The sequence below is a fragment of the Mixophyes fleayi genome, chromosome 11 (genome assembly GCF_038048845.1).
Source record: "Mixophyes fleayi isolate aMixFle1 chromosome 11, aMixFle1.hap1, whole genome shotgun sequence".
In the NCBI taxonomy this organism is placed as follows: domain Eukaryota; kingdom Metazoa; phylum Chordata; class Amphibia; order Anura; family Limnodynastidae; genus Mixophyes; species Mixophyes fleayi.
In genome coordinates this window covers 94,423,500-94,448,406 of record NC_134412.1, presented here as the reverse complement: position 1 = coordinate 94,448,406, position 24,907 = coordinate 94,423,500, and the positions used below count along the sequence as shown (strand labels likewise).

General features: G+C 40.6%; 1 protein-coding gene across 5 annotated transcripts in view; it reads left to right on the top strand.

The window, feature by feature from the left end:
- The window catches only part of ROBO3 (roundabout guidance receptor 3), a 384,723-nt gene that overhangs the window by 315,103 nt on the left and 44,713 nt on the right, over positions 1-24,907 (top strand). Inside the window, exon 1 of one of the 5 annotated variants that reach the window (XM_075190390.1) lies at positions 23,746-23,790. The exons of the other annotated variants lie outside the window; for them this stretch is intronic. The gene's annotated coding sequence lies outside the window, so the exon portion shown is untranslated. Of the gene's footprint in view, positions 1-23,745; positions 23,791-24,907 lie in introns of those variants that run through there. 5 annotated transcript variants of the gene reach the window in all.

The window sequence follows — 24,907 nt, the reverse complement described above, 5'->3', positions numbered from 1 at the left end:
GTGATTATTTTTTAATGATGATGGGAGTGTCATTGTATGAGAAGGGGGAACAGGAAGCCACAGAGTTATATAGTAGAAGGAGCAGGGTCCCCAGCAGCACAGAGTATATCAGGAGATGAGTGATGTGTTAGTGAGGACAGGGCTGAGAGTTATATAGTAGAAGGAGCAGGGTCCCCAGCAGCACAGAGTATATCAGGAGATGAGTGATGTGTTAGTGAGGACAGGGCTGCATGTGACAGGGGCAGTGACATGATGTGAGGAGGGGAATGGAGGCAGCAGGAAGCCACAGACTGAGAGTTATATAGTGGAAGGAGCAGGGTCCCCAGCAGCACAGAGTATATCAGGAGATGAGTGATGTATTAGTGAGGACAGGGCTGAGAGTTATATAGTAGAAGGAGCAGGGTCCCCAGCAGCACAGAGTATATCAGGAGATGAGTGATGTGTTAGTGAGGACAGGGCTGCATGTGACAGGGGCAGTGACATGATGTGAGGAGGGGAATGGAGGCAGCAGGAAGTCACAGACTGAGAGTTATAAAGCGGAAGGGGCAAGAACACGTGTTTCAGGAACTTGTCTGAATTTAATAGTTGAGATAAATTCGATGATGAAGAAAGATTTCCAGATTCTGCTTTGTCACACAGGTCTCCTGCCAGCAGACCTATGTAAACTGAATCTGCCGCCTACTCACAGTATAGGCAGCCATTTTATGGGCTGAACTAATATCCAGCTTCTCTATTCGCTACGAGATAGTGACATCAGCGAGGCATGAGGCACTACGAGTTAGTGACATTAGCGAGGCATGAGGCACTACGAGTTTGTGACATCAGTGAGGCATGAGGCACTACGAGATAGTGACATCAGCGAGGCATGAGGCACTATGAGTTAGTGTCATCAGCGAGGCATGAGGCACTATGAGTTAGTGACATCAGCGAGGCATGAGGCACTACGGGTTAGTGACATCAACGAGGCACTACGGGTTAGTGACATCAGCGAGGCATGAGGCACTACGGGTTAGTGACATCAGCGAGGCATGAGGCACTACGGGTTAGTGACATCAGCGAGGCATGAGGCACTACGGGTTAGTGACATCAGCGAGGCATGAGGCAGAGCCTTCAGTGATGTCACTATGCATCCTAGTGAAATGATAGACTGCATCTACACGGATATTGTTTCCGCTCACACAATGTCCGCCTGCATTACATACAAGTCACAGGTCGATGCTGTCAGACATGGACGCAGTGAGGCTTCCTGAAGAGAAACCTTATTTTGTGTGGAAAGACGGGCCGCACTGGCTCAGTCTACCATTCAGACATTTTAAAAAGGGAATTATTTATTGATTTTCTGTCACTTTTAGTCCATTACGCAGACAGGATACATTTAAGTAATTTGAATCATTGTGGGAGTTGCATCAGGCACAGTATCCAGGCGTCTTTCAGACAGCAAATAATTGGGACTATTGCGTCCGGCTTTATTCATTTTTATCATTGCGAAGAATTTTCTTTCTTTCGTTCAGAAAATGCTAATTACGTTGTTTGTATGGAGATAGATTTATGTTGGATGCATCTACCAGATAGCACAGTCTGGAGGCTGGACATGTAAACATGTTAGTGCAGCTAGAGACAGTTTTTATAGCTACTAATAAACCCCTGTTTTAGACATATCATTAGGGATGGGGGGAGCCCCTCGGACTCTCGGACCACCCAGTGTTAAAGTGCTCTCATCCCAGCAAGGAGAAATGTCACAGAGTGATTTTAAATGACGTCCCTGGCACCATGAATGTCTCTTTTCATCACTAATGCTGTCTGTCTGCTTTTCTTGTTCCCATTTTCAGATGTATAAAGATATTGACTGATTTTGGAAAGCTTCAGCCATATTCATTGTTTCACATTAGCTTCCGAATGCTAAAAAATGTTTGTAATGCAGGAGACCCCTAGAGATTGTCATTCTGTAATGTAAAAATACTAACATGCAGGCTACAGGCAAAATATCCCCAGATCTATTCATCTTGTATGCAAAATGATGAGTTGAAGCAATGCCATACATGTACAGAATGCTGAACAACTGGACCCGGGGGAGTGTGTGTGTAGGGGGGGGGGGGGGGGCTAGCTGTAGGTCGGGTGTAAGTGCTGATAACTAGTGATGACAGCTGCATTCCCGACCATGGCTTTATCTGTGTGGACTTTGTATGTCCTCCCCGTGTGGGTTTCCTCCGGGTGCTCCGGTTTCCTCCCACACTCCAAAAACATACTGGTAGGTTAATTGGCTGCTATCAAAATTGACCCTTGTCTGTCTGTCTCTCTCTCTGTGTGTATGTTAAGGAATTTAGACTATAAGCTCCAATGGGGGCAGGGACTGATGTGAGCGAGTTCTCTGTACAGCGCTGCGGAATCAGTGGCGCTATATAAATAAATGGTGATGATGTATTGGACATATCCTATAGTATATTGTCTATTAGATCAGAGCGGACTTGGACCCGTATTCGTCTCCAGAGGTCTCTTCAGACCTGCTCCTAGTTGAATAAGGATGTGCATATGCCCGAATTATGTGCATTTTAAAAAAAACACACAATAAGTTTGCTTTGCTTGCCTTAATGAATCAGGTACTGACTGTATTGCTGTTTCAGCTTTTTGTCCTGCATCAACAGATTTGTACTCTGGATATGGAGTTTCCTGATTGTGATTAACATTAGAAGGATTATTACATTCCATTTTCAATAGAGGGAGGTATGGAACATTTCAGTTTTTGGGTTTAGTTGACACTTTTATAGAAAATGTTTTGCAGTTAAAATCCAGAGGCAGCCTCTCGTCCCATCAACTTTTCAGACCTGTAATATTCTTTAAATCCAAAGATATCGCTCAGCTTACACTGTGTCATTGCTATCGCTCTCTTCTTTACGCATTCCCGCACATGACTGATCACTTAACCCTCCCGCATCTGGGGACTATCTCCAGAGATTAGTCTGGACCTAGATTAAAGGCAGTCTAAATCTCATGTGATTTGCATATAATTAATCACCATTTCCACTGGTGGGTGAAATTGATGTGTTATCCCTTTAAATTCATATTCAATTGCAAAGTAATAGAAAAGATAAATTATCGCTCTAAATTCAGTGAATTGTGCAAAACGGGCGATTTGCATTTGGGGAGAGTAATTTGCCACTCGCTGCCCGGACTCGCATGTCTGCGCCTCTTAATCCATTGTAAACTGTCATTTATATAGTGGGGGGGGGGCGGTTTATAGTTTAACAGTCCTAATTGAAATAAACAGGTTTCTGTCTGTTAGTCTAAATTATGATTCTTACACTAGGGCTCATAATTTAGGTCCCAGTCGGTCTGTCATAAAACAAGATATTATTTGTCACTTGCATGTTTGTAAGTATAATATCTAAGTATACACACGTGTCTGGTTTTCCTACCTCACTCCTGGGAAATATGTGAAGTAGGAAAAGAGGACATGGGTGCAGCTTAATGACACAATTTATGTTAATACCCTGCCCACCTTGCAGCAGGTAAGTGGTCTCAGGGAGAATTGCCTGATTCATGCTGTCTCCCACAACTATGATCTAACTTATCTAATTCACAGGTTTCATATAAACAAAAGTTGCTCCCTGAATGCTGCCGCGTGCTGGTATGTTCACACTTACTAACTTTCCCAAATCGAATTGGGTGAATTGGGACCAACTAAGCCATGCCCAATTTACTCACGGCACGGCGTTTTTCTTACCCCTTTGGATTCTAGAAATCGGGACTATTTTGGCAACACGAAGTTAAAAATAAGTATGTTCTCCCCGTGTTTGTGTGGGTTTCCTCCCACACTCCAAAAACATACTGGTAGTTAACAAATTGACCCTAGTCTGTGCGTCTATCTTTGTGTGTGTGTGTGAACCACCCAAAATAATCCCCCAGTAATTTGTCCAATCCCGACACAGAGCTCTAAGCGAGTCAGTGGGAGGTAGATTAGGGGGCCTCAGGGTGGGTACAGGGCATTAGATTTCAGTGGTGTCTCTAAAGACCGACAAGATTCATGAAGTGAGCACCGCTAGGAAAATAAAGTCATTTATGTTGTGAATCCTGTGCTCTGTCTGTATGATGTCAATGGACAGCACTCTCATCTTTGGGAGTACCACCAGTAATCCATGAATTAACAATATACACGTCACCACGCCATCGTAACGCTGCAAGAATAGTTCACTTATCATTTTCTTCCTCGTAATACAGCTTAGTGACTCTGGCCTGCTGACTTGTCTGCTCCTGTGGTTTTTGGGGGGTTTCTACCACACAGCTTTCACTTTGTGTCGCTTCAAGTTCTCTTCTAATTACAACACTGGCTGTACTGGCTGCAGATTACACACAGAGAACCCCGGGTGGGTTAAGCTATTTTGAAACGCCTTTGACAGATATAATTGTGGGTCTTTGTTGCTGGGACATGAAGTACAGGCTGCGATATATAAACATTATAATAAGTATTTATACACTGAAACGTGATGGATGAGGTTTCTTCAAACGATCCACTTTTTAACTTTTAGAAAAAAAAATAATTCTCAGCAGAAGTAACAGGTCCCGGATGGCTGAAGTCAGCGGTTACCAGCTTATAACCTGTTTGTATAAATCTCAGAGAGATAACGGCAGAATCTCCTGTCTGTGGAGATATATACGGATGAGATATTTATTGTGTGGTCACTGCCTCAGACAAGAGGTTATATCGGTTGGCCAAAACAGTTACCACATAATAAATTATTCATCGCTGCCTGCAAGCAGGTTAGAAAATGTTGCAGATATTAGTCCTGCGTAGCCATTCTGGATCATAGCTAGCCAAAAGGGACTGGGGTATTTGCATGCCTACAATTCCTTCCTTCTGTCAGACCATGCTTTTCTTCAACATGTGAATACCTTCTACAATATACCCTCAAGCACCATACCTCCCTGTAGCCCCCATTCTCAAGCCCCAAAACTGATGTGGCCTATCAGAATCTGGAGCACATCCAGAGGTTAAGCGCAATTAACCAGTTCAGAGCTTATTTTTTACCAAATTTATTTTTTTAAATGTTAGGGGATATGTAACAAGTAACCAGTAATTTATATACACTGATTTATTTTTTTTCGGGAGGGGGGGATTCATAGTTTATCATCGTATTCTTAATCATTGCTGTCTATGGGTTCACTACAAGTCCTAAACTACTGATAAACTCTAATAAAATAGATACCAGCTCGATACCAGTGGTTTTGTATGAAAAGGAATGATATTTTCTGAGCAGGGACATGTGAGTAACTTCTAAGAAGACTTCTACTATAGAACACATTCTGCCATTGAAGTGTATTCATGTATTCATCTAAAGAGACGACGGACGTTTCTTCGTAGTTGAGTAATTGTGATGAAGACTTGGGGAAAATTGTCATTTTCTGTCTTTAGAAGACTCTTGTTTGTTCAACGTATCCGATGATCATGAGTTTCACATCAACTGATAACTGGCTTAATGTGAACTGAATGAAAGCTCTGTGACTTGGCTGATTAAGAGACACTAATTTGCAGCTATAGAATTGGTAACAGTGTGTATCAAAGATACTTGAAACAAGGTTATTTCCTTGTGAGACACAGGAGACCGATTCATCTGATCTGAAGTTATCAAACAATTCTTATGTTCTGTGAATGATGCATCTGTCTGTGTAAAGTGTATGTACGACTCCAGCCGTTCATCACATGAACAGAGAGAGGTGCACAATGGCATGTAAATTTATAATTCACAAATATACATGTACAATACTCTGGAGTTTACTCCTGAGTGCCATGTTCTTTAGATATCTGATATATTCACTTTTACATATACATTGACATAATGACTTTTTATATTGGATTTAGTTGCACTTTAGAGTAGGTGGCCTTTAAATTTTGTTGTCTGGATCTCCTGACACCTCCCCAAAGCTCCCTTGAACTAAATCAATGAAAGTTGCACTGCTGATATATCCCAGATACCTTGTTAGGTCTGTAGACCACTAGTTCCTCTGACAGACGTGACCTCTCAGGAATGGTTATTATTACACGTCATTGCCTGTAGGGCCAGGTGGATATGTTGTTAAATCGGTAACCGGAGACTGGACTTACCAGGAACCTCGCAGAGAGCAATGTGTGAGATGCTGAATGTCATCGGTGATGTATCTCATGTCTCTATTGTCAGTCGCACACTTCCCTAAATTCACAGTCAGGAAATGTATAAATAACAATATAATAAAGGTTGACTTAGTGTCATTTCCTACTTATAGTGACATTGAGGGCACGTATGTAAAATAATCAAAGAAAAATAATTTCTACGGCGTTCTATATACTCCTGTGCCACTTTAACGCTTTGAAGTTGCACAGGAGTTTATAGAAGGCCATTGTTTAACTTGTTTAGCCATGAATACAACTATTAAGGGATATTATACTAAGAATTACGGCTTGTGTGAGTCACAACACGCAGGGTGAAGACTTGTCAGATAGAGGAGGGAAAGTGTGTGCATACGGGTCAGTTCTCTGACATTTCATGTTGGACTACCAGCGATGAATGATATTAACGCTTGTGTGTACGAGCCTTAACTCACTCAATTAACATGTTTTCTTTTCAGTGAAAAATTAACTTTTTGTAAAAAAAGAGAAGTAATTACTTTCCCTGTAAATATTTGCTGTGTACATATAGTTTCTGCAGCGATATCTGTGTAGGAATACAGATGTCCCTGGATTAGATAGTCCGCTCAACTCTGGAGGGTCAAATTTGAGATTCCTTCTTTGGGGGCCCCCAATAATAGGAACCCAAGTATGGAGGGCAGACTTTATGTAGCAGATACGGTTTACTGCACATTAGTGCATCGTTCAGGAAATTGAGACATCCTGTAGGAAGTGATGTATCCTTTTATTTGCTGTATCTTTTATTTTAGCTTAGTTGATGTTTACATATGTATTGTAGACTAATAGAACTTATAGTGCATTATATATTTTTGTATCTTTGCGTTACTTTGTTGGTGTATTTATGTAGTGACCATTCTGCGTTCTGTCCTAATAACGTGTCTATATTTTCTATTGGACACCTCTGTGCAGTATTAGAAGGCATTGGTCTGACTATTGCTTGTTGCAAGAGACGTATTTTGTTGCTATAATAGGACCCCAGTCCCCCTGCCCCGTCCTTGTCACTGATGAGTGATTGCATTGTGTATAGTCACAGTTGCAGGCTGCCACTCCTCTCATACAACGGTGTTTGTGTTGTGTGTTTCTGGCAGGGGGGTTATTGGTCGCTGGAAAGACAAAACTTGTAAACAGGTGGTGATAGGAAGTGCTTCTAATGAGTGACTCTCCATCTGTGGCCTTTGTCATCCTCACCGGACCAGAAACCAATAAACAGTGCTCCTCATTGGGTCCCTGGAGGGTAATAGATTTGCTGGTCAGATAATACGTTGGATAACAACAGTGTGAGATGTGAGGCACATATAACAACACAGAGAAATGTGTCTACATTCTGTCATTTGGTAACAATTCATCCAACCTGAACTGAATCCATTATAAATGTTTCATGATTGGCGCAATATTGCGATACTTTACGTTACATTGCGCGGAGCGGTGGCTCAGTGGTTAGCACTTCACTGGGTGCGTTTCCCGACCATGGCCTTATCTGTGTGGAGTTTGTATGTTCTCCCCGTGTTTGCGTGTGTTTCCTCCGGGGGCTCTCGTTTCCTCCCACACTCCAAAAACATACTGGTAGGTTAAATGGCTGCTGATAAAATTCTCCTTAGGGTTTGTGTGTTAGAGAATTTAGGGGCATATTCAATTAGCTTTCCGGTTCGAGTGATCGCACCGGAACGGCCCGCGAAGTCAATCCACGGTACCGCAATAACGTGGATTTTCCTTCGCAGCCCATAGGGGTGCGTACGAAAATCCGCGTTATTGCGGTACCGTATTACCGGCAATACTGCGCATGTTTCGCGGTAACGCGCATTACCGCTAACCCGGAAAGCTAATTGAATATGCCCCTTAGACTGTAAGTTCCAATGGGGCAGGTACTGGGGTGAGTGACATATATTCTCTGTACAGCTGTACAGAATTTGTGGCACTATGTAAATCAATGTTTGCATTAATTTTCTATACTGTACTAAAGTCAGAATCTGGTTGCTATGGGTAACATCAAGCTTTTTCATTTACCAGAACACCAGTTTTCTTAACTCTTCCCAAAAAAACTTTACATGTCAGACTAGTATCGCTCACTCCTAATGGGCTGTGCGGTAAATATCCATGGACTGTGCGGCATTGGCTGCGCAGGTGACTTAGTGGAAATATAGTATGTTGGTCCCTAACACTGTGTTTTTACGGTATAGAAGTTTACTTTTACAAGTCTGCTGTAATTACCCAGGTTCTTGGCCTGCATACATTCTTGTAATGCGCAGGTATTGGCTGTGAAATTAGTGTAACTGATCCGTCTGTGGTTCTCGTGCCGCTGGTCCGATCAGCCATTAAACTGGAAACAGAACACCGCGCTGTAAGATTTACGGCGGGTGAGTGTACTCACCTGAGGGGTGTTAATCACCCCTGGGGCGATATACAGGCCGATTACACCACATCTTGCTGGTAAAAGACTTGTGAGTGGGTGGTGTCCGAATATTTCTGTTACATCTCATTGTAAATCTCTGAAATATTTATATATCAGACATGACAATCCTCTCTCTCTTCCACTGAACTGAAAAAACCAATGAAAACGGATACGGATGGAAGGACATGATAAGCTGCCAATAACCAACCAGGCCTCGTAAACTCTGTGTCATAAATTACTCTTCTCATGAATGTGTCAGGTGTTGTATCCCAATACATTCTCTAATAAAGTCCAACAATGTTGTGTAATTACAGGATTCTTTATATTTGGATCAGATTATATATGGCGTTGTCATAAAACGTGTACATTTCAAAACCACATAAATAGATGTGATAAGATAGAGATGTTGCGATTTAAACGATGGATCTTAGAGCTGGACTCTCGGGATTGGCCCTCGTGCGCGACCTCTAGAGCCAAATCCCCGTTTTATATTTCAGAGGTTACATTTTCTTGGTAAGGATCTCTTATCCCGCTATCCAGAACTGTGTCTTTCTCTATTCTGGGGTATATTTAAGAAGTAACGGTATTGCACTATCGTGCACTTACCGTGTAATTTAGTCCACGATGTGTCCAACTCAAATTTATTAACGGTGCATCGCAGCAGATATCATTGATATCTGCTGCTTTTCACTCATGATCGTTTTTGCGAGCAGTCACCATACAACAGAATGGTGACTGCTCTGGCCGCAATTTAGCAAGTCCCGAAAAAATATTTTTTTCGGGAACTTGTTGTGTTAATGAAGCTGGCGTACATCATAGGAAATGCAGGTGAAACTTGTGTTCTTCGTTATGTCCAGCTCTGCTCCGGAGAGCAGAGCTGGACAGCGCATGCGCAGGGAGAGATCTTGTGATCCCTCCCTGTCACAGCCTCAAGCTCTCCGGACGGCACATGCGCAGTTGCATGAAGAAGAGCAAGTACACTGAAGAGGAGGAGATCGGGAGACAGCGCGACCGAAGAGCCAGTGGTGAGTATGTTTTTTTTTTAACACAGAAACAGCAGTTTTTCGGAACTGCTGTTCTGTGATCCATTTTTAATAAATTTGAGAAATACATCAATCCTTATCCATGCGATAAGGATTGATAAGTATTTCTCACTTTCCCCGATACATGATAAATGTGCCCCTATATCTGTATGTGTGAAGTTTTCACTACAGATTCTTAAATTATTCAAACCAGTTTGAGATTCTATTGATATCAGCTGGTTTAAGAGCCTTGAACCTGGTTTCTGTATGACTGACTTTTGGGCCAATTCGATTGCCGCAGGCAAGTTTGCAGTACAAGTTCGCAGCTCATTGTTAAGACAAGATATTGAAAATAAACTAAAAATAGTATGAAATGTAGCCATCTAAGCTTGGCAATATTTTATAAAGTTTTTTTGGAATTCGAACAGTGAATAATATAGTTTGAAGTTTGAGTCCAAACTTTGGCATGTAAACTCGTTAAAATGACGGGTGAAGTAGTAATTAACGGTGCAGATAACACCGACAACGACTTCATAGACAAAATATGGCCAAACGTAACTTCAACGACATTAAAAAAAATCCAGAATTACCTTTTTAATGACAAGAGAAGTATCCAACTGTCTTCTCAAAGATCCCGATCAGAAGTAATAACGGCACTGCGTTTTTATGTCATTGAAAATGGGAACCGCCATATGAGAAGTTTTTAAAGCTGTAATTGCTAACGATCAACGATCCCTAACCCGAATCCTAACCCTTACACTTTCTTTACATGACAGCCAGCATTGCCACTTTAAAAACTTCTCATATAGGGGCACATTTATCAATATTAACATAAAGTGAAAATTAGTTTTCAATCCTTATCGCAATGATAATGATTTCTCACATTTATGTGCAACCCAGCACAGAAACAGCAGTTCTGAAAAACTGCTGTTTCTGTGATGTAAATAATCATACTTACCCCCCTCTTCGGAAGCGCTGTCTTCAGGTCTTCTCTTCATTCTTCAATTGCGCATGTCCAGTTCCAAGAACTGGACATGCGCACAAAGATCCCCTCTCTGTCTCTGTAACTATCGTTGCAGAGAGAGAGCTGTGATTGACAGGGAGGGATCACATGATCCCTCCACACATGCGCTGTCCAGCTCTGCTCTTCGGAGCAGAGCTGACAGCACTGAGATTTATCATTAATGATAATGTACGCCAGCTCCAGCTGGTACATTATCAAGACAAGTTCCCGAAAAAAACTATTTTTCGGAACTTGTTAGATTGCAAGAGGGAGCAGTCACCATACTATTGAAGGGTGACTGCTCCCCAAAACGAAGCAGAATGCAAAGCAGCAGATATCCACGATATCTGCTGCGATGCATCTTTAATAAATATGCGGGGGACACATCGGGGCATGGATTCTATGTTAAGTGCACGTTAGTGCACCATCACACTTTGTTAAATATACCCCATGGTGAGAACCACTTTGAAACAAATTCGAACATCTCTAATTTTTCCTAGACTGCATCGATTATTTCCAAGTATCTCTTACTATAGGCACTGTGAGGAGTTCTGCTAAATATTTTAATGAGGATCGGAATGTGGGGAAATACCTAGGTCGTTTTCCATATTTCCTCATTTTAAACTTTCCCGGATGTGATCACAATTGTGCTTTGCCCCTTGACAAAATACAAACTGGCGCTTTGATTGTATCCACAACTCTTCAGGTAATAGGTATATCTATAGTCCATATATACTGTATATGTGTCAGTGTATAATTTCGCAGTATATTGCAGTCAATACTCATTTTACCGATGTTCTTAAACAGAAACTCTGCAACATTCGACATAGACAGCTTAAGTGGCAGCTAGCCACCGTTGCCTCCACCCAGCAGGGTAATGGGTAGGATACGATTGTCGGAGATCCGTTTAACGAGTCGTTTTTGCTCGTTGGGTGCTGAGAGGGAAGAACATTGTTTGCGATTCACATTTCCTGGCTGATTAACTTTCATATCAGGTTACTTTTCTGTTTCTTTTTCCTAAGCTAGTTTTGCTATGCGGTGCCAGGAAAACACACGTGTCGAACAGCAGGCATGTGTCGGATACGTGCCAAGCCTTTTACTCAGAGACCCACTAAATCACTTCTGGAATTTCTATCATCTCCTGTCAGATATAGAATAACACATTTATGTTATTATCCGTAGGTTGGGAAATAAGAGAGCCTCGATTTCTGAGCACTCCAAGATAAACTGTCTCAATATGTTTTCGTTTCTACGCAGGGACTTACTGCTATATTGCTCAGATATTAAACATTATTGTACGCTCCTGTGTGACACTTTGTATCAGAGACCCGCAGAGGACTAGTATACTGTATACGTCCATGTGGGTATAAAGTATGTAAGTAAACCTATCTAACCTTAATATCACAAGTATTTTATGGTTATTTCGAGGGTACGTGGGGAAAATAAAATGTGTTTCATGATTTGAGATGCAGGTCATAGGTCTGACAAATCCTATACTCGTCAGTATTAATCCCACCGTTACATGATCTATACTGACTGCTCTAAGGATGCAGAGATGATGTGATGTTGGGTTTGTGATAGTACACATTTCAAGGCTGAATGAACACGAGCTGCTCTGTCCTCTAAGACCATGGCTGTATTGCAAACTGATAGAGAACTTCGAGGGACAATTATGAAAACTGGTATCTGAAAAGACACATGCAATCAGAAAACTGACCCATGAACCAGCACAGCATTTATAGAAATGTTACATATGAAATATTTGCCACATTCCGCTGCAAAATTTTGCATGTTTTGTCTGTGGAATTTGGCTTAAAATGATCCCAGTCTTTCCCCAACTACACCACACAGCAAAATGAATGGGTTGCCATCCTACCAGCTCTGTTCTCTGTAAATGACACTAAATGTGAATTTATAAACACAGTGCGCATTGGGCTTTTCACATACTAGTGGAGCGAAAGCTGAACTAGAAGATTCTATCCCGGAACTTCGCCTGTTCTGCCGCCAAATTTGATCTGTCCAAAAATTCTCTGCACTTCGCTCATCTGTAGAGCGTCGCTTGTAGGAATTTGTCGCGGTCATGGTTGCGGCAGGAGTTAGTGTCGGTGTCTTGCACTCTGAGGTCTAGGGTCCTGTAGTTGTGGATCATGTACGTTCCTCCTGTGTCTCTGTAGGATTCCTCCATGTACTTTAGTTTCCTCCCACAGTCTAAAAATATACTGTCAGATAAATTTTCATCTGTATAAATTGACCTTAATGTGAGTCTGGGTGCTGACTGATAAACCTAAATAACTGTTCTGATTGTACAGCACTACTATATATGTTTCCGCTATATAGATACGATTATAGTCCTAGTCTCCTTTAGTTTCTGTCTAAAGTCTGGTCTGTATATAAGGGTCTACCAATAGGACCAAAAACACTCTGCGCCCCCTTGTTCTCAATAAAGTCAGAAGCAAACTTTTATAGTAAGTCTCAATATATAAGTTCACCAATCCACATGGATTGTTAAACTGCCGTTCAGGAAAAAGATCCCTGGATATTGGCCACACAGTCTAGACCGGTTATTTACGCTCTCGTTTTGAACCTTGAATAAGTTTACATGTTTGTGAATGTTTCTCATGATGTGTTGCAAAATTAAACACTGCCCGCTTAAGCTTATTTTTTTCTCTCAATAGCTGTGTAATTTTCAGCTATAAATACATTGAGCCCATTTCTGTCTCTTATTTATAGGTTCTTATAGACACCGGGGTCCCTTAACCTGTGCATGGCAGCTGCATCCAGGGCTAATTGTCCTATTGACATGCAGCATTTAAGATTCTGATCTGAAAGGGGTTAATACAAGATATCAGCTTCAATTGCTATATGCATTGTCCTCCCTGGGGACCTTGTCTTATTGCCTCACATTGTGTCAGCTGGAAATAAAGAAGTTTTGTTTAGTTTTTCAAGCACTGGATCAGAGTCCCAATCATCTGGCAATGGTCTAAATATATTTGCCAGGCAAAGTGGTTTGTAATTGGAAACTAAACAAACAAGGGTAATGCTCTCTTGCTTCCCAGCAGCTGTTGTTCTCTCTCCAGAATAAACCGACTTCCTGCCGCTCCGAAGGGAAGATCAGAGACCGTCGTGAATATATTATGCAGAGAGATGAGGAATAGAACTTGTGCTGGCCATCAACACGTCTAATTCAGTGGCCACGCCAACGTGTACACCAATCAGTCTCTTCACCAAACGCATTGAGCACTTATTACCTCCATCTCTAACCTCTAATAAGGACGTGCATGTAAATAAAACATTTTGTAACTTTCAAAAATACATATTTACATGTTCCCAAGGCTTCACTTATGATGCTGGTTGTTACATATTCATTTCAACCTCAGAACAAGGAAATTTTCACTGCGAGCGATTGAATAGCAAAATGCAAAAGTGCAAATGTTTAATAATCCATAGCAACTGATCCTCTTGTTATTAGCTTTAATTGGTCTGGTGCAAGTAAAAAATGTCAGATAGCTGTTGGCTAATGAACATTTGCAATGTTGACATTTGTTAGTAAATAACCCCATTATCCTACTAAATACTGTGTGGGGAGACTTTTGGTTATTAAGGAAACGGGAAGTGATTGGTACAAGGGAAAATTGCTTAGAAGTATCTTAATCCAGGGAAGCAAACTCTATAAAATTTGCACTGCTTGGAGATACGGTCCGGGCTACGCAGTATCCCAACCAGACTGGGCATTGTCCTCACATCCCACAACTGCCAACCTCTAGTGAAGATATCGTTAGCGATTGAGAACTGGATTCCAAAATTGTTTCCACTTTGGGAAGTTCCAGAATAGTAATTCCATCTGTCATTGTTTGATGCAGAACATCTACAGAGATTATAGACAATTTATGATGATCACAACTGTTCCCTTTTAGATGGTGGATCTCAAGACCACTTTGTCCCGAGTGACCATTAAACCTTTCTACTACACATTCAGTGAGGATAACAATATCCTTAAAATGGGCACTGCGGTATTTGGACTTAATACATGGCAGTATAGTCTGAAATTGGTTTTTAATAGCCCAGGTGTGTTCTGTACCTGACCACCAGAGATAGCCGAAAATTCTAGATGGTTTTTAAAAACTTCCGGTTGAAATTGGGCTGTGACCGCAATTGGTAAGTCTGTGCAGCCGTAATAATTGGATATATATAATCTGGACATTCGTTCCAACTGCTGAACGACCTGATCTTTCCAGTCGGACTGGCCAAACTAGCCACAGACCCGGACAGTCAGCGATCGGGCAAAAGAATCCTAATGTGTGTGGCCATCTTTAGTCTGCCCCCCCCCCCCATATATATAATTTCACACTTGCATAGTTGGTGATAGGAAGTGGACGCTTCAATTATAACATTGTTTTATTCACCATTGTTTTTTTTTTATGTCCCTCACAAGACATTATAATTCCAATGTGATAATTTGGTACCAACATCCCAATGCTGGAATTTATAGTCGCATATTAGCGGTTATCAGCCAAATTTACACTGATCAACACGTAGTTTGTTTTCCAGTCCATCTGTGTTGTTTTCAAAATACTGCTAAGCAAGCAATCAACAAATAAGCATTAATATGAATAAATTAGTTTGCTTCTTCTTCTATTAGAAACAGAAGACAACTGTTGTCCTTCACCTATCAACATCCTGAATTTTCATTGAGGCTAATTAAAGGGATTTTAATTTTCCCCGACACACCCTCTCTTTACCACCCATTAAGTTTTTGAAAAGCTTTTCATATTATTAGATTAAACTAATCCTCTTTATGTTGAGGATTTCACTTATATCATTAAGCCATGCGCAGATTACAAGTCGGCCAGTAATGGGTTTAAGACTTCACGGTCAAGCTGTTAAACAATCAGAGGTTCAGAGGGCGCAAGAAACTGTGAAATGTTAGATGGAGCGTTAGCTGTGCGCCCAGTACCCGTAGCTCTGTCTGTTAGACCCCGTGACTGTGCCCTGCAAAGTATTCTACAATTATCCCACCAGTTGTATAAATAAGAAGATTGCTTCTGTTTCTCGGATTAAATGTATAAACAAAACCTGTATTTATTGAAGCATGTTACAGATGTATTACGCAGTATCTGCTCTATATACAACCAGGATGAGGTTATCTGGTAGGGGGAGGTGTCTAATAGCGTTCTCCGCCTCTCGTTGCCATAACCTTACATTCTTTATTCATTGAATCAAGTCCTGCGCCACACATGAACGTGCACATTTGTTAATGAATCGAGCCCGGTGTATGTGCAGAAATGGAAAGCAAAAAAAGGAGTAACTTTGCTCTTAGACAAACCATGTTACATTAGAAGGGGGCAAATTAGTTTATTATTATGCACATAAGTTAAATACTGGCTGCTTTTTCATCTAGCACACAAATACTTGATGGCTTTATTTTTACACTGAAACATAAAGTTGATCTAGGACATGTCCTACCCCAACTATAAATCTGTCCCCACATTTTACATTTACCTCCCCTCCAATGCAACATGGTTTTGCACGGTGGCTCAGTGGTTAGCACTTCTGCCTCTCAGCACTAGAGTCATGAGTTCGATTCCAGACCAAAGCATTATCTGTGTGGAGTTTGTATGTTCTCCCTGTGTTTGCGTGGGTTTCCTCCCACACTCCAAAAACATACTAGTAGGTTAATTGGCTGCTAACAAATTGACCCTAGTCTGTGTCCCTGTATGTGTGTGTGTGTGTGTTAAGGAATTTAGACTGTAAGCTCCAATGGGGCAGGGACTGATGTGAGTGAGTTCTCTGTACAGCGCTGCGGAATTAGTGGCGCTATATAAATAAATGATGATGGTTTTGCCAAGGTGCAAAGTTACTCCTTTTTTTTGTTTTACCTTCCTTAATGATGCTTGCAGACATCACTGACTTGATATAAATTAGGCACCAACAACCTAGATTAATGCATAAAATTTTTTAGACACAGCAAGAATTTTGCATTATTTCACTGCAACGAATCCAAATTCAGATTATTTTAAACAAGGTGAGAATTTTGTTTGACATTTGCTGCTTTTTGCTAAAACTAGACTTTTCTACTTGGAATTCCACATGCGTCTACAATGAATGTGAATTCTGACCTAGCTTAATGTTATTCTTTATAATTGAATTATAGCAGTATACTTGTTCGGTCTGTGTCACTGGTTGCTATCTGATTGCGTCCTATGCTAGACAAAGTCACCTTTGTTCCTGGAAGACAGCACGGCTTTAATTGAATCCACCCGTCTTAGCACTTTACAGTGACCTCGAGAGCTCTGCGCAGTCTTGGACGTAGGTTATGAAATTGGCCTCGGTGCTGACTTTCCAAACTGATCGGCTTCACCAGGAACAATGCTCCCGGCAGACGAATTAGAAAAAAAAATGGATTTATGTCACTCACCTGTGTATGTTACAGTGTATCTTGTAAACTAATAGGTTTATATACATTAGGATTATCTATAAATGTGAAGGAATCTAAAGATATTCTTAGAAATGTCTTTGATGTACAATTGTATAGTTAGTTGTTCATTCATATTCTATAAGCCAAAAGTAATATTAAAAATTGGGATGTAAGCATTGGCTTTCTTAAGATAATAGATATTTTTATAGTCTCATCATACTGTATAAATTCCTATTTTACAATGTGCAGTGCTCATTCAGTGGGAACGAGATACATAAAAAATATAACTAAATAACGTTTTCTATAAAAATGTTGTTTTACTGACTGGCTAATTAAATTACAACCACGTTTCACTTAGCTTAGGAAAAAGTGGAATTGGTGAAAAAAATATATTCTGTGATTATATAATATTCTAGAATATAGATAAGGAGAATCTGCCAAATTAATTCTAAAACACGCAGGGTATCCCCAATATTATATACAATGACTTTATAATATGTGCTTTTATACAGATGGAGCACAACGCAATTCACCGGCTGTCATTTGGTGTTAAATAAAGGAGTGAGCACATTTAATAATACAGATGGTGCACACAATGTCTCAGTGGTTAACACTTCTGCCTCACAGCACTGGGGTCATAAGTTCCAATCCCGACCATGGCTTTATCTGTGTGGAGTTTGTATGTTCTCCCTGTGTTTGCGTGGGTTTCCTCCGGGTGCTCCGGTTTCCTCCCACACTCCAAAAACATACTGGTAGGTTAATTGGCTGCTATCTAAATTGACCCTAGTCTGTCTGTCTCTGTCTGTCTGTGTATGTATGTTAGGGAATTTAGACTGTAAGCCCCAATGGGGCAGGGACTGATGTGAGTTCTCTGTACAGCGCTGCGGAATTAGTGGCGCTATATAAATAACTGATGATGGGGAGATCCTGCGCTGTGGGCGATGACTGAATCGCAGAGATGTTTTGTTGTGCGCAGTTGCCGCCATACAATCTTTGAGTTCCACTTTTGTGCCGCCGCTGTATTTGTAAATTAGCATTTTATAGTCTATTCTAGTCATTCTCCTGTGTAGCGTGTGGTCGCAGGACTGAGAACACGGAAATTCACGTCAAACTTTTGCTGCCAGATGTGGAGTCTCTAGTTTGCTGTAATAGATCCATATCATCTGCACCATGGTCTGGTCATCATCAGTTAGATCATAGTAATGACGTTTACTTGAATGATAATGTGCAGGCAACAAACTGGTAAGGAGATACTGTCCTAAAATGATGTGATCTTCTGATGGTCTCTCTATACAAAATCCCTCCAGCGATCCCACCTAACGCTCTGTAGCCAAGACCCCTCTCCTTGCCATATCTTTTCTCTTTTAGGATCTCTTTCTGGACCCCCCACCCATCCCCCCACCTTTGATCTCATAAAGGTATTGTTTTGAAAGGAAACCAGGAGTAGACAATAGATGTCTGACATGAATAGAAGGCTGAGATGAAGTCAAGCCCACACGTGCCTGTGTCTTCTTCCCCGCAGGAGGAATCCCTGTGATCTCAGCCTCTCTCTGTGTTTATTTAAAATTTCATTCACACAGTCAATCAATTTAATCATTTATTTTCCTTGCAGAGAGTAGGTGCAGGTGCTGGGTAAGCTCAGTCATCCAAGAGAACACACAGACTCGGGGATAGAAAGAGCAAATCATTGTTTGCTGATAAACAAAACCCCACTTTTTTATATTTATCATTACAACAGGATTGTTTTAGATTCTGAGGGTACAGTAAAGAATATAAATATAAATATATATATATATATATATATATATATATATATATACAAACCAGATATCTACAAGTGGCGCTTAACCCAATGTATGGATATTAGCACAAATACAAAATTGCATATGTGTATACAATATATAAGGTACTCAAATAATATATACCGGTAATATATAAATACAGTTTGAGTAACACCTCCACAAATGTACGTGTGGCAGCCAACCTTCAGAAACGGATGGTTAGTCCGAAAAACGTAGTAATATATATATAAAGAAGGGCGGCGCCCTCAGGTGTCTATACACCTGAAGGCGCCGCCCTTCTTTATATATATATATATATATATATATATATATATATATATATATATATATATATATTATTATATATAATATATATATACACACACACACACATCAGTACCGTCTTCTAGTGAGTTTTTCTGCATTAGACACAATGGGGTGTACGCTCACTGGACTTTATATGAGGATGGATGTTATTTTACTGTGGTTGATCATATCAAGTTGTTGTCTAAATTAAACAGGGTCAGAGAAGTAGCGGAAATGCACTTATATGACATATTACGGTTATAATGTAATACTGTGGTCTGTAATATAATATAAAATGATGTGTAATCTAATATTGTGGAAAGGAACAAGGCTCAGGTTTCAGGCTGTAATAAACAAGTATATATCACTGCGGGTCAGCGTGGTGGTTTATTTAGGGCTGTGGGTGAATCTGTACTTGGATGCAGGATATACCTACAAGGAGTCGTTCCGCGCTAACGGCGACATTCCCCCCTTTGGTTTGTAGAGTGAGCGCGTCACAAGGTTGGTTGTTTGTTTTCAATATGCAGAACACGGTTTTCTTTTTTAATGCATTTGAATTGAAGTCACGGTGAATGCACAACAGAAATTAAAAAAAAAAAGTCTTTAAGAAAACAAGTTTTGTGCCATTTTGGGAGAGATTCATGCAGGTAGTAAAATGAGATCTGTCTATTCTGCAGGTATAAGTTGTCTGGTTGCACTGGAGCTGAGCTGGTGCACACCGTCCGATAGACTTTTTCTCACCACCAAAATGTTCAACAATGATCCTATCGATTTTGATCATAATTTCTTCAGACATCCTGGTGTTTTTGGGGCCATTTAGATATGACAACAGTTCAGCTGTTACATTTGTATCCAATGCACAGACCTGAGCTGTTGTCATATCTAAGGGCAACGAAAATAAACAATTCTGCCTCTGAATGTGGATTTACCCTTGGATAGGCACTGAGGTGTCAATTCATTTAGAGAATAAGGAAACTATCAGCAGTTTCAGAGATTTTGTCATTTGTAAGGGATAATTGGAGCTCAATTAAAGCCTTTTAAGGGGATCTGTAGTCGGTACAGCAGTAGTCCGCTCCGATAGAAGTCCCTATTTCATGGAAACAACTCAGACGGTGAAATATAATATTCTACTGTTTTGCTTGTTAATTCATTTATAATAAATACTATATTATATACCTTGAGTAACAAAGGAAGAACATTAGTAGCATTCTCAATCTTCATATGGGTTTAATGTATTGGTTTATATATCCTACACCTCTCTCCATCGCCCTTGGTTACAACAGAGACCGGCTCTGTGCAGTGGATACAATGTATCTACACAGCACCACTGTATGGTATCTAAGGTTCAGGAGATAAACAAGTAATGTGGTTAGTACAACTGGCAGGAGGGAATGTACAAACCAACAAGTGAGTTATCTGAAGGTATCAGAGTAATGTTAAAGGTAAGCCATTGTTCTTTACTTTAATTTTTGGGGTCCTTCCCTCCTACACCAGCAATCTGAACGTATAAAAGGATAATATAATGGCTTCCTATGGGATTGTTACCATATTTGCATTTTTGGGTATACAGCATGTAGTATTTGCATATTTATATTAAAAATTCCCTTTTTTTTTATTTAATTTTTTAATGCCCACCTACAATCACCCACTTATGGGTATGCCCTTAAATTGGCCTGGCATGGTTCACAACATATCATTTTATTAATGAAATAATTGTGGGTGGGCAGTAACTGAGAGCGAATCGCCTAAACCCAGTGGCCTCATTTGCACCTCTCGTTCCTTTTAATCCCGGCCTTGGCTGTAAATCAGTTGCTTTTCCTTTTAATCCTTCGTCGGTTAGTGCGGGACTCACCACATTCACAAGACATTTGTAGGAGTTAGGAGTCAGCAGCTGAGCGTCCTCCTCGTTCATAGATCGTTTATCAACACGGCGCAACCTGCTCCATTCCATATGCTGCGGCCTCCAGGCCGATTCGCAGCCCATAAAACAGATTTATCCTGCGTTATGAGAGACACCGCCAAGAAAATGAAAACCTGTTCTTTGTTAGACTAATACACTTATTGCAAATGGTGTGAGCCACAAATCAGGTGTCCCTGTAATTTCCTTTTTCACATCTGATTATTAAAAGTATGTTCTGTGTTTAAAGAAAGGGAAAAAAGACCCATTCCCAGCAGTAAATCTTAAGATATAAATATGCAGTGCTCAGAAACTGGGATTAGGCTGGTAGTTATTATATGGTGAGAATTTACTGGCACTGCGAGTTTAAGTGGTTGCATTGAATAATGTGGATTTTTACAGTGCGATAATGGTTAGAGCACGATTAGGAAGGTGTCCTTGTCTCCACAACTTCATCGTTGCTTAATAATTTATTCACATGTTTTATTTTTTTAAAATGATCCCCATTTTCAGATAAATCTGTGATTAATGTAGGGAATCCCTCGAGGTCATTTTCAGCGCTGTCTATATTTGCCCATACGTACAGCATGTAATGTTGCTATATGTAAGTAAATCTAATATTGATAAAAATCACATGCAAGACCTATGTATAAACTCCCATCTAATTATTTTGTGTCCTAAATGCAGTAAAAATTGTCTTATGGTCCATATCACACACTACAATGTCAGGACAGCTTGTTTGAATTGACCAATCAAAATCTCCCCAGGTTTAATGGGGGGGGGGGGGGGTATCAGGAGTTTAAATTCTGTGGGGGGAGGGGGAGTAGCAATTTTAGTTAAACATTTTCAGTAACAAAAGCTTTGACTTTCCAGCAATCCCTGTCTGTAAACTTTAGCCTGACTGAGGGGCCTGTGTATTGAAGGTAATATTTAGTTATATATTGTATTACCTTGTGTGTGAGAACACTTACTATTCTCTAATGTATCAAGCTGATGATAAAACGCAGCTCGTTCGGGGTGTCTATGAAGGAATGCCGCAGCCTGTACAACTTGTGACTCTCCCCCCAACAAGACACAGTGCTCATAAGAGGCAGCGTGCTGTCTGCCCCCCGGGGCGGAGGGATCCATCTGTTGGATGTTCGCTAATGAAGGTTTCTCCCTAGAACAATGTAACATATTGATCCAAATGTAATCTCCAGATATGACCGGCAGCTCTGCCTCTGCCCAATAACCGAAGCGGAGAGTTACCGTTACTAGATACCCCGGGTACCTGAGCGCACACTGTCGTACATTGGGGCTTATTTACATTATGTACTGCGTCCCTTAGCGACCAATCAAATCTCCAGTCACATTAGTGCTGGAATCTGGTTACTACAGGTTACAGCACATCCTTGCTCTTTGCACCACGGTGGTAGAGGATACTCTTGCCCAAAAAAATGTAGAAACTCAGATTTGACAAACCTTTTAGCAGTTTTAAAATCAGTCGTCTGAGCGTCAGAGCATTGTGGGACCCTGGGAAGTGCACATATCTCAGATTTTCTAGTTTAATTTAAAGTCTCAACAGTCTCACCAAAAACTGAATTGTTCATGGTGAGTGGACTTATCCTTTAAGTCCCATTTTGATGCCGACTGTACCACGGCTCTGCACACCTCTAAACTGCCCTGATTTTAGGCGGGGCAGCCCCGATTTTATGGGGCTGAAGTGCAGCTCTGCAGAATAGGACTTTTATCCCGATTTCAGGGCATTGAAAGCGTGTTCTTAGGGGAGGGGAAGGTGATTGATTGTCCCAATGCTTCCAAAATGCTGGGCATGTCCGAGGGGAGGTGTCAGTATTATGTGGTCATGCCCCATCTTCTGCCTGCGCCCTGTATATAGCGTCCAGTGGCTCTGCTGGTAAGTACTATAGAGATCACTTCTGTCAGCTACACATTGCGCTGTAACAATATACTGTGATGATGAAGAAGGGGGTAACCATAGCAACCAATCAGATAAGCAAAGCAATTATCTGATTTCTTACCGACAGTTACAAACCTGGCGTTATCCGGCGTCCGTATTTGTGACCTTGTCACCTGCTCTTTGTCTCCCATCGCCTGTTTGGATTGTAAGCTCTGCAGAGCAAGCACCGTATTCCTTATGTTTCCCACATTGGACTGGTTTCTAACCCGGTAAAGAGATTTGTATGCTGCGTAGCTTCAAGTAAATAAACGTGTGACTATAGCTATGTGTTACAGGGTCACAGAAAGTTTTTATGTTTGCACCATTCATATTAAACAACGTCTTTTCTCTGCGTCTGTTTGTCAAAATTTACAAACGAAAGATAGATGTCCATATTTATGTCAAGAGAGCAGAAACCTTGATATTACACATTGCTTAGAATTTATGTCTGTAATGTGGACATTATCCAGCTTCCTGATATTATCCACAGATAACCAGTACTACATATTTGTATTAAATCCATAGGGGACATTAGTTTATGAATTAATATGAAAGTTTACCCGGCACCTATACACAGTGGAGGGAGATTTTGGGTGGCTGAACTAATATTCGTGAAAATGCAGCTTAACAGTTCCACATAAGTACACATTTACATGGGACAATTACCTGCCTAGTTTTTGGACCTCTCCTCCGGGAAGTGGATGTCCAAGGGCTAAGGGCGGAGTCTTGATGGCGCAAATCGCATCACCACTGCTGATTGGTATCTCAAATTGCGTCTTTGCGCAGAGGAGGCGTGGCCTGGTGGCGTAAGTCGAATCATCAAAGCCCTTCTCTCCCCAATTCACAAGAAAGAGGAGTGGGATCTGAGCGGGTAGGGTAGGCAGGTATGATGGGGCAGTCTCATGAAAAGTTTTGTCCCAATTTTTTTCCCACTTACAGTTTTGGAGGCATGATTCATTTGGAGCCAGTGACCTCATCGAGGCACTGTGGGTTATTGCCCAAAATTGCACTTAGGTGGAATTGTCTGTTTGGTTGCTATGGTTTTAGTGCGAATTTGTCTCCTAAATGCAATGTTAGCAAAAGACCCTCACTCAAATTCATATTGTTTTCATCCACCCTGCACAGTATTTAGCACATAGTAACAGTGGGTATATCCAGGTATAGGGTGCGCCACAAGCCCCAATTAGCTCAGAGCCTAATAAATATTTATCATTTAGCAGAAAACTACATCCTATTATAAATAACTTTTCTAATCACTTTAATATTGTCTATAACACATACATAGGTCATAATAAACAGACTTGTATATATCAGTATTTGCTCATTTAGTAATACAGTGTTGGTGCAGCCGCTTGTTCAGCTCAGGTGAAATGAAATAGAACAGCGCCCCTAGTGGGAGAATGGAAGAACAATTGTTTGGCTGTCTCAAGTCACTATAAATCCAATGTGGGAGGTGGGGGGTATTTGTAAAAAGACCTCATTATGAGCAGAGGTGATGTGGCTGAAATTATGCAGACGATGGTAAAGTTGTACGCACTATAGATTGCAAGCTTTCCGAGCAACGCCCTCTTACCTCTTTGTTGAAAACCCCAGCGGGGTATGCTGGCTAAATTAATGTTGTTAATAATGATACTGTAAAAATCTTTACCACTTCTAGGGGCTTACACTATCACATTATCCAATATGTAATTCTTGTCCTTGCGCTTTGTGACAAGACATTTTCCTTTATCTTTTTATAAGTGCTATTTATTGCTAAAAAATATATAATAATGTCCCATTAAAGCTGTGAGTCTATTTGGGACTATGTCAGCATTATGGATGTGTATATATATATATATATATATATATATATATATATATATATATATATATATATATATATATATATATATATATATATATATATATATATATATATATATATATATATATATATTCCCTCTTATGTTCTGGAATGTTACGTCTTTGGTTCCGACAACATCAATGAGATGAGATTATATA